Source organism: Canis lupus, chromosome 13, assembly GCF_011100685.1.
Source record: "Canis lupus familiaris isolate Mischka breed German Shepherd chromosome 13, alternate assembly UU_Cfam_GSD_1.0, whole genome shotgun sequence".
Lineage (NCBI taxonomy): Eukaryota > Metazoa > Chordata > Mammalia > Carnivora > Canidae > Canis > Canis lupus.
In genome coordinates, this window is record NC_049234.1 from 21,331,142 (window position 1) to 21,341,044 (window position 9,903).

Genomic DNA, 9,903 nt, shown 5'->3' on the forward strand with positions numbered 1-9,903 from the left:
TGGCATAGAATACCCATAGCTCATGACATCAGAGAAGGTGCTACTTTTTAAAATTGCCTTTTGCACGCCTTTCAGAATATTTCACATTAGAAAGAGGGAATCCTCTGCTAAAGAATATCCCCAACTCTCTACTCTCTCACTCTACCCAGCGCAAGCTGTGGTGGCTCAGTGGACTCATTTTACCCAGAGCTCAGGGTTTTCGCAACTTTACTCAGTTGGCATAGCTTTGCTACTTGCCTTCCAGAGTTAATGAAGTAAAGACCTTTTATTTAGCCTTCTTTCCTCATTATCTATGAAATGGGCTATGTCTTCATCTTTATTTTCTCTTACATTCTACAATGGAAAAAAGAGAAACAAAAGGGGGTACAGGGAACAAAGAATGAGCATGAGCAAGCAAGGGTAATCCCCTGGTTAGCCTGAGAGCCAGTCTTACATCATGCTTAGTTAAACACTTAAGCTCCAGATCCAGGAAGCCTGGGTTCAAACCCAGGTCCATAAGCCATGTGACTTTCAGCAAATGACCTACTTCTCTGTTCCTTAGTTTTCTGATCTGTAAATCACAGAAAATAAAAGTAGCCACCATCATGGGATTACTGCAAAAAAATAAATTCTATAAAGCACTTGAAATGACCTGACACATGTCAGCTTTTATCATTAATCTAATTAGAGCTGCCTGCCAACATTCTTCCGTTTTCCGTTCTATGCTTCTTGATTATTTTCCGATGAATTCTTCATTTGAAATGAATATCTTGTCTGAATGCTGTGTACTGAACTGAAACCTTTGATTCTCTTACAAACCTTCACACAGACTGAAACAAGTGCTTCTTCATATTTATTGTTCTTCCCACTAAACCCTAAGTTCTTTATTAGACCATGCAGTCCCACACCTAGCACACATGTGGTCAGCAAATGTTCATTAACTAAACTATGCAAACTGCTATGAACACAAATTGTCTTCTAAATTTACTATGCAAAATCTTTTTGTTTTTGTTAAAGATTTTATTTATTCATGAGACACACACACACACACACACATACGGGGGTGGGGGTGCAGAGACACAGGCAGAGGGAGAAGCAGGCTCCATGCAGGGAGCCCGATGTGGGACTCGATCTGGGGTCTCCAGGATCACGCCCTGGGCTGAAGGCAGTGCTAAACCACTGAGCCACCTGGGCTGCCCTTACTATGCAAATTTTATATGTAACATGAGAGAAGTGTTAGCTGACACTGTGTTGGTAATCATATTGCAATAAATAAATGTTTCAAATCAGTGTGTTACATACCTTAAACTTATATGAGGTTCTATGTCCATTATATCTTGATTAAAAAATTCCATTTCAAAAATATTTCTAAGCATTTCAGATCTTAAAATTTAGACAGTACCAAAATATATAAATTTTAATTCTAAGAAAAACCTCAACAGAAAATACATGCCTGAATGACACTAGCAAGTGATTTTAAATTTAAGAATATACACAACAAAAATGCATGATAGTTATTAGTCTATAACGCAATATGGAAAGGAACAATTTATATACCATTGTCCTTCCTGTATTTTGTCAATTCCAGAATTTTTAGTTGTGTTTAGATATTAATGGAGGCTTTTCTCTGCCAAAGTTTTGCAAAGAACAAGGGTGAGCTCTGTCATCATGAGTTGACATGAGTGCTGCTTTCAGAGCTGTTTGGATTCTTGTTGAGACTAAGAAGCACACCTGCTACACCAAAGCAAGAATGCCCTAGGGATACAATCTTGTCTCATAGTAGAGCCACTACCTCACTATGAATAGTCCTATCTATGGAATGGATAGTAGCATTGCTATATACTCTTGAAATTAGCAGAAGGGCCAGAAATATATGATTAATTAGAAACATTCAAATAATCTCAGTTGGCAGAGCTGACCAAAAGATTCACAAATTTAGTGCTTCCTCCAAACTGTTCATTGAGTTGGGACTTTGGGTAGAACCAGAAAGATAATGAGCACTGGAGAGGCTTCAAAGTGCAATAATGAATAGAGAATTGAAAAGATATGCCTATGAAGAGGACTTCAAAGGATGGCAGGGAGTTAGCACAATGAACCAGCAACACTAGAGGAGTCAAAAACATCTGGATGAAAAGTAGAAACTATGATCAGACACCTGAAAATTATTAAAGATGAATTTATATTTAAGGAGACAGAAGTACATGTGTGTGTGCGCACATGCGTATGTGTAGTTTTAAGAAAATGGATATGAAAATTGTAAAATCTATTGGACACTGGATCATGCAAATTTCTTTGAGACTCATAAAAACACATACTGTTTTTCACCAATTCAGTACAACTCACCAACACTAGGACAAATAATTTTTCCAAGAAAAAAAGTTTAAGATTCAACTTCATGCACCTGTCAGCTTTTTGTTCATTTCCTTAAATAATGAGATATAGAGGTAAAGTTATATCTTTATACGAGATGTAAAAAAAAAAAAAATCACACTATCATTGTTTTTATACTGAGACAAAGAAATCATTACAATGAGACAAAATTATGTTATCTATTCTAACTCTTAAATTTTTAGGGAAAAAATAACCTGGTAATCAAGAAAGCTAAGCCACCTCTAGATCTTGAGTTATTTGTAGAAAGCCTAAAATAGATTATTTAAGATACTTAGATTCTATCTTTTTAGACCATAACTGATGATTAGATTACAAAACTGGCATTTTTTCATACTTATTGAGTTTCTTTTGTTGTTGTTGAAGATTTTTTATTTATGAGGGAGAGAGAGAGAAGAGCACAAGCAGTAGGGAGGGTCAGCGGGAGAAGCAGATTTCCTGATGAGCAGGGAGCCCAACGTGGGCTCTATCCCAGGATCATGACCTGAGCTGAAGGCAGATGCTTAACTAACTGAGCCACTCAGAAACTCCCTTATTGAGTTTCTAAGACAATCCCTATGTTGTGCCAGGTATTGAGTATCATCTACAAATAGACAAAACTCTTCCCTCATAGAGTTTACAGTCTAGTGAGAAGACAATACCAATTAAGTACTCAAAGAAAGAGTTGCATAATTCAAACTGTGTTTATAACCTAGCTCTGAAATAGAACATTAGGGTGGATATCTACTTAGAAGGATCTGGAAAGGTGCTATAAATTAAATCTTGACCTAAAAACAAAAATAAGAAGAATGTATGAATATCACAGTGTGGAGGAAGAACACTCTAGGCAAAGGGGAAAGCTTTGGAAAAGTTTCAAAGACAAGAAACAACTTGGTCTCAACTTGTTGGAAAGCTACAAAAAGGCACATTTGGCTAGAATCCACCCATGTGAAGCCTTGTGGGCCAAGATATTTGTATTTCAATCTATGCTTTGTCAAGTGATTTGAAGCTTGAAAGTTACCTGGTCAAATCCACTTCTGTAAAAGAATATTCTGGTACTATATCAAAAAGAAAGAACTGAGGGCAGAAGTAGAGAAGCTTATTAAGAGGCAACAGCAAGTTTAGATGAAAGAAGTTAGCTTGAACCAGGATGGGTATAATAGAGATGAAGGAAATTGAAGATATTTAAGAATGGTTACACAGGAAGAACCAAAACCTTGATAGAATAAACAGTGGAAGTATGAGAGAAGAATCAAGAGGGACTTCCTGATTTCTGGACTTCCTGATTTCTGTTGAGTTGAGGAGTCTGTGATGCCATTGACTGCATTCCCAGTTGCATTCCTCAATTGAAGATTGGGGAATACAAATAAATCAAAGGTTCAGATTCAGGAGTGTTCAGTTTGGGGTGCTTGCTATTCACTCAAGAAGAAATGACAAATTTACAACTAGAAATATGAAATGGGCAACTCTGAAAAAAGGTCCAGATTAGAGACTGATTTTTTTAAATCTATGTTTTAAGTCCTAAAATGGATGGGGTCATCTCATGAAAGGGTATACAGAGAGTAGAGAAGACCAGTTTCTGAGCTTTGTTGAATGGCAACATTAACAATTTCTTCCCCTTTTTTTCCCAGATATGTTAACTTCCATTGCTTCTATCACAAGTTGTTTCTTTAACCTTACCTGTAAATATAATAAAAAAATAAAATCAAATAAACCAAACATCTTTTTACTTCAATTCTATGAATTCAGTTTTACAATAACTAGGAGATTGTGATAAAGATTACTCTTCCATATATAATGTAAATAAGAAATGTTTTCTTAAGTATTTTATAGCATTTATTGAGAAATTACTCTTGTACCAGATACTATGCTGCTTTTCATTAATTTCTCACAATCTTATCAATTACATAATTGCTATTATCCTTAGTATACAGATAAAGAAATTGAGAGAGATTAAGAAATGTTACTTATGATTGCCTAGCTAATATGAGAGTAACTGGAATTAAATGTATGGATTATAACCAGAACCCTATTTTACCATTGAGCTAAATCACTTCATTTTAACTCTTGTTTTTTGAAATGTTTTCATATAATCCTACAAATGCTTGATGAAACAGGAAATAGAAGCTATCGATTTTAAAACTTTAAGCCTCATGGATGGTATGCAATTTGCCAAGGGCAGAGTATCAGACCTGAAAAGAATTTGCCACAGTGATGCTATGTATCCATACACAATTGGGCCAAGACTTGAGTGATATCAAAAAACAAGCATGGGGACACCTGGGTGGCTCAGTAGATGATCATGACCTTTGGCTCAGATCATGATCCTGGGGTCCTGGGATTGAGTCCCGCATCAGGCCCCCCTACAGGCAGCCTGCTTCTCTCTCTGCCTGTGTCTCTGCCTCTCTCTATCTGTGGGTCTCTCATAAATAAATAAATAAAACCTTTAAAAAAAAAAAGTATGGACAAAGGTATATCCAAGAAGGACAATGAATTATAACTAAGTGAGGTCTTGTACTATCCCTTTATTACTAGAAAATTCAACGGCCTATCCAATTTAGTGGTATAAACAAATATTTTCTCATAAACCTAAGGATTTACATATCTCCCTGCTTTAAAAAGACTCCTGTATTCCTGACTTGCAAACAGCTCCAGTCCCAACAATGGATGAAATGAAGGAATGAATAAAGGGAAGGACAGAAGGAAGGAAAAAGAAAGGCTTATATTTCGCTTAATTAACAGATTCATACATATCCCTTACTTGTAATAATCAAGTTCATTTTTGTTACAACACCCTGATTCTTAAGGAAACATGAAAAATGGACATTGTTCAATAAAAATCTCATCAAAAGGGGGTTGTTTGGTCTGTTGAAGGCCAAATAACCAGCTGATGAATGAATTCTTCAGAAATGCATTATTTATTTAGGATTGTGCCAATGGGTGATCTCTATTTCTTTTGAAATTTCAGCTTCAAACAGTATCTTTTTCAGTTCCTTAAAAAATATATTTACCTTAATTAGTAAAAAAAAAAAAAAAAAAAACCGTGGGTGAAATTTAACAACACGCCTGGAAACCACTAGAAGCAACAACAGATTGGGAAATCCCTGGTGTAGCTAATAGCCTGAGTCACTCTGTTTTTGCTGTTGTATAGCCATCACCTTCAGGGTCAGTGATGGATGAGTGATGGAGTCAGCCTGATTCTTTACAAAATCCATGCCTGCAGTGGCAGCCAAGGTCAAAAGACAAAGCTGGCTGGATCTCTGCACCTAGTGTACTGTTCCTGTTCTTTCAAGGACTTTAGGGAGGCCCGTCAATGTGGGGGGGTTAGGGGGAAGGAGACAGACTTAACATAATCCACTCTTTACTTACTTCCCTACTCAACACACATTGTTACTTCATTTCCACGATAAACTCCTGTGTTCTGGTTGCCATATCAAACATGCCACCCAGGTTCAGTGCCAAGATAGAGTGATTTTGTTTGGCTGAGGTAATATGAATCTATTCATAAAGCCCACATAACAAATAAAGTCTGATTCAACCACTCCATTTCTTCCCAGTCCCATTTACTGAGAAGTATACTTTGGCTCAAATGTGTATTAACAAGGAAATCTATGTTTGTGGTGACCTGCTCTGAATGAGCCCCATTCTCACAGAAAGTCTTCTATTATACCAAAGGAAAAAAAAAAAAAGCCTGATGGGTTGGGGAGAGTAATTCATAGAGAAAGATGTGCTGACAGCTCTGAATGAATAGCTTTCCTCCTCTAGGGCTCCAACTCCAGTAGGCCCCCAGGCGAGGGAACATACTCACTCACCAGAATCCCAAAACGGCAGTCACATCCAACCAAATCCTGGAAGTGATTAGAGAAGAGACCTCTTTTCTGAAAAAAGCAGCCTTTCAACTAGCTGCATGCTATTTTTTTTTTTTTTTTAAGTAGGGGGTAGAAAAAGATGAAGTTTTCAGACCAGGTTTCAGTAAGTCTGATTTCTCTATCCACAATGGCTTCCTGTGTTTGGTGTGTGACGAGCCTAATGGAGCTGCCATGTTGGAAGAGTTATGAGCTCTTCAAGAGCCTATAATGAATTGAGATTCGATGTTATCAAGTTGCTGTTTATCATGGCACCAAAGCAGAGAGATGGAGGATGCAAACATAATTAAGGGTCATTTCCCTGGATGGGGAGAAGTCCTGAATTCAAGTTCTATTTATTGTCAATAAATCTGGGTGACACATGACAATGTATTAAGATTATCTAAATCTTATTCCAAGGGAGAAAACAGATGGCTCCTTGAATCTAGGCAGCTGGCTTTCATTTATTTTATTATTTTATGTTTTAAAGAGCATGTAAGACAAAAATAAATTTGAATGCTTTAGGATGGTAAAATCTTTCCTGTTCTCTGCAGGCCCCCACTACTTCCTTTTGGATTTCACCCACCCCACCCCACCATACATTAAACAAATTCTTATTGAGCATCTCCTATGTGTTAGGCACTAGCTAGACACTGGGCATTCAGCCATCACAAAAAAAAAAAAAAAAAAAAAAAAGACAAAATCTCTTCTCTAATGGAGCTCACATTCCAGTAAGGGGCAAGGTCAGACATTAACAGATAAGCTATCGGGTGCATTACTTGCTTAAGTGTTATGGTGGGAAAAGAACAGGGTGAATGCTAGAGACAAGGGCTGCAATTTCAGATAGGGTTCTTGTGAGAAACTGACATACACACAGTCACCCTTTCCAGAAGAAGCCTCACCCCCGCCCCATCAGTCGTAACATCAAAAGAAACCCAAACCAAATCCTCTTCCTGCAGGTCACAGGGATTTTCATGCCCTCTTGGCCTACTCAAATGGCAGATAATAAGACTAAAGCTCCCCAGTTTCCAAGAACCTACCAGGAAAGACATTTCTATTGACAGAAGGATGGGAGGAAGACCAGGGTCAGTGTCATAAACTAGTTTGTTCTGTGATCCATCCTTGGACTTTAACTTACTGAAATGTTTTCTTGTGAAGAGCTCAGATATAGAATAAACATGTTCCTATGGAAGTGTTGAATTACACCTGAAACTAATATAACACTATGTTAACTGGAATCTAAATAAAAGCTCAAGGGGCACTTGGATGGCTCAGCGGTTGGGAGACATCTGCCTTCAGCTCAGGGCATGAGCCCAGGTCTGGAGATCGAGTACCACACATCGAGCTCCCTATAGGAAGCCTGCTTCTCCCTCTGCCTCTGTCTCTGCCTCTCTCTCTGTGACTCTTGTGAATAAATAAATAAATCTTTAAAAAATAGTCAAAAAATATTTAATAAAAATAAATTGAAAAATAAAAATAGCATGTTCCCACTTGTTCCCAACTCTCACCTAAATGATACCCATTTACAGCATGCCCTTTAGAGAGTCTCAGAATTTCCCCAAGCTCTTTTCTAGAGTTTGGATAAAAGGTCTCTACAATGACAAGGCATTTCCAAGTCCCACTCCTAACTGTGTTCTGTCATCAGAGCCTCACACCTTGTCCTGGGTTTTGTTTGTACTTTGTCTCTCTGTTCCCTTGACCAGTAACTCACGTTCAGCAGGTTGTGATTTAGTCCTTCCTGGAGATGCTTCTTCTGGTAACCACTTTCTGGGTCCAGCTGAGAAAATGGCAACATGTCCCTGCACTGTTCCAGGTCCCTGAGCTCTCAGGGCATATCTGAGGAGGAATACAGGGCAAGGTGCCACACACAGCTCAGAATGCAGTGACATTCATCCTCCTCTGACGCGATAAATAATCATCTCATATTCTCCTTCTAGGCGTGTGTTTCCCCCATCAGCCTTTATCTCTAGACCCTTACTAGACACAAGAACTGGGGAGTGAGAGTATTCCATAGAAAGTATATCTTGGAGGGACGTGGGGGTGACTCAGTGGTTGAGTGTCTGCCTTCACTCAGGGCATGATCCCGGGGTCCTGGGATCAAGTCCCACACTGAGCTTCCTGGAGAGATCCTGCTTCTTCCTCTGCCTATGTCTCTGCCTCTCTCTCTCTTTCTCTCTCTCTCTCTTTCTCTCTCTCTCTCTCCATGAATAAAGAATTTAAAATCTTTTAAAAATAATAATTAAAAAAAAAAAGAAAGTAGATCTTGGAAAGAAGAACTCACATTGAAAAACAGTTAAGACTTCCAGAAAATGTTTCCATTTGTATCAGGAGTACTAAAAGCAAAGAGATGGGTTTTGGCAGGTAGGCTTATGAACTGATTCCAGACAAGTTGGTAGGGTGTAATGGACTAGAGCAAATAGTCCCCCTTATATCTTTAAGATGGAAACAGTGAATGGTTTGCACTGAGAGGAGATGCTATCCAGGTAGCCATCGGTTAATTTAGGGTCTGCTGCAGGACAGTGCTAATGCCTGGGTGCCTCTGTGTGTGGCTCTAATACTTAGGCTTGTGGTTTTTTTTTTTTTTTTTAATTTATTTATGATAGTCACACAGAGAGAGAGAGAGAGAGAGAGAGAGGCAGAGACACAGGCAAAGGGAGAAACAGGCTCCATGCACCAGGAGCCTGACGTGGGATTCGATCCCGGGTCTCCAGGATCATGCCTTGGGCCAAAGGCAGGCGCCAAACTGCTGCGCCACCCAGGGATCCCTTAGGCTTGTGTTTTATGAGGCTAGTCCTCAAAACACTATTGACATCTTCCTAGCTGGACTTTGGATGCAGCTAAGCTCTCCCAAGTGGAAGTGGCATCCTGAAAATAGGAGTGTACATGGCAAGAGCATGGGCTAGAGAGCCAGATATGAACTGGAATCCCTTCTCTGCCACTTATTATCTGTATGGCCCCTGGACAAGGACAAGTCACCCAGCATTTCTGAGCCTTAGCTTCACCCTCTACAAAAAAGGGATAATAGTGTCTACTTTGCAGCAATTTTGATAGATTTATAAGAAATACCTATGAAATCCCTGGCATGTTAAAGGAAATTATTATGTAAAACTAGAACTATTTACAAGAACAGTGGTAGTCATTGAAATGTGCATAAACATTTATATCTTGCTCTTAAAATGTACATTTTTAGAAATTTACATTTTAGAGCAAAATAAATGCCAATATGTTGCCATTCATTAATATTCACTAGATCCAAACAGTCATCCTCTGCTCAGTGAAGCACAGCTATCTCCCTGGCTAGACTCAAATTTTTCTTAGAGTTAAAAAAAAAATCACCAAGGCATGTTCATGGCTCTGGTGTCTCCGAGTTTCAGAGAAATCTGGAACTCTAGTACACAAAGGAAGGAATTTCATTTAGGATGAAAAGTTTTAAGAATACATTCCCACCTTTTTACTTTTTCCTTAGCAATATATTCTTCTCTCCTCTACAATTTTTAGGACAATCACTAATACATCAATTGCTATTCCTTCAGCATTTTCTTTCCAGACTAAAATTGGATTCTGCATTTTTGCAAAAGACACATTAAACGCTTACGTTATCCAAAACTCAAAGCATTCTGGGTGTTTACCAATAAGTGAGGGCAGTGAGAAAGTATACTTTACAATCTATTAAGTCTCTTAACTTTAAAATTTTATTGAGAAATGGAAAATT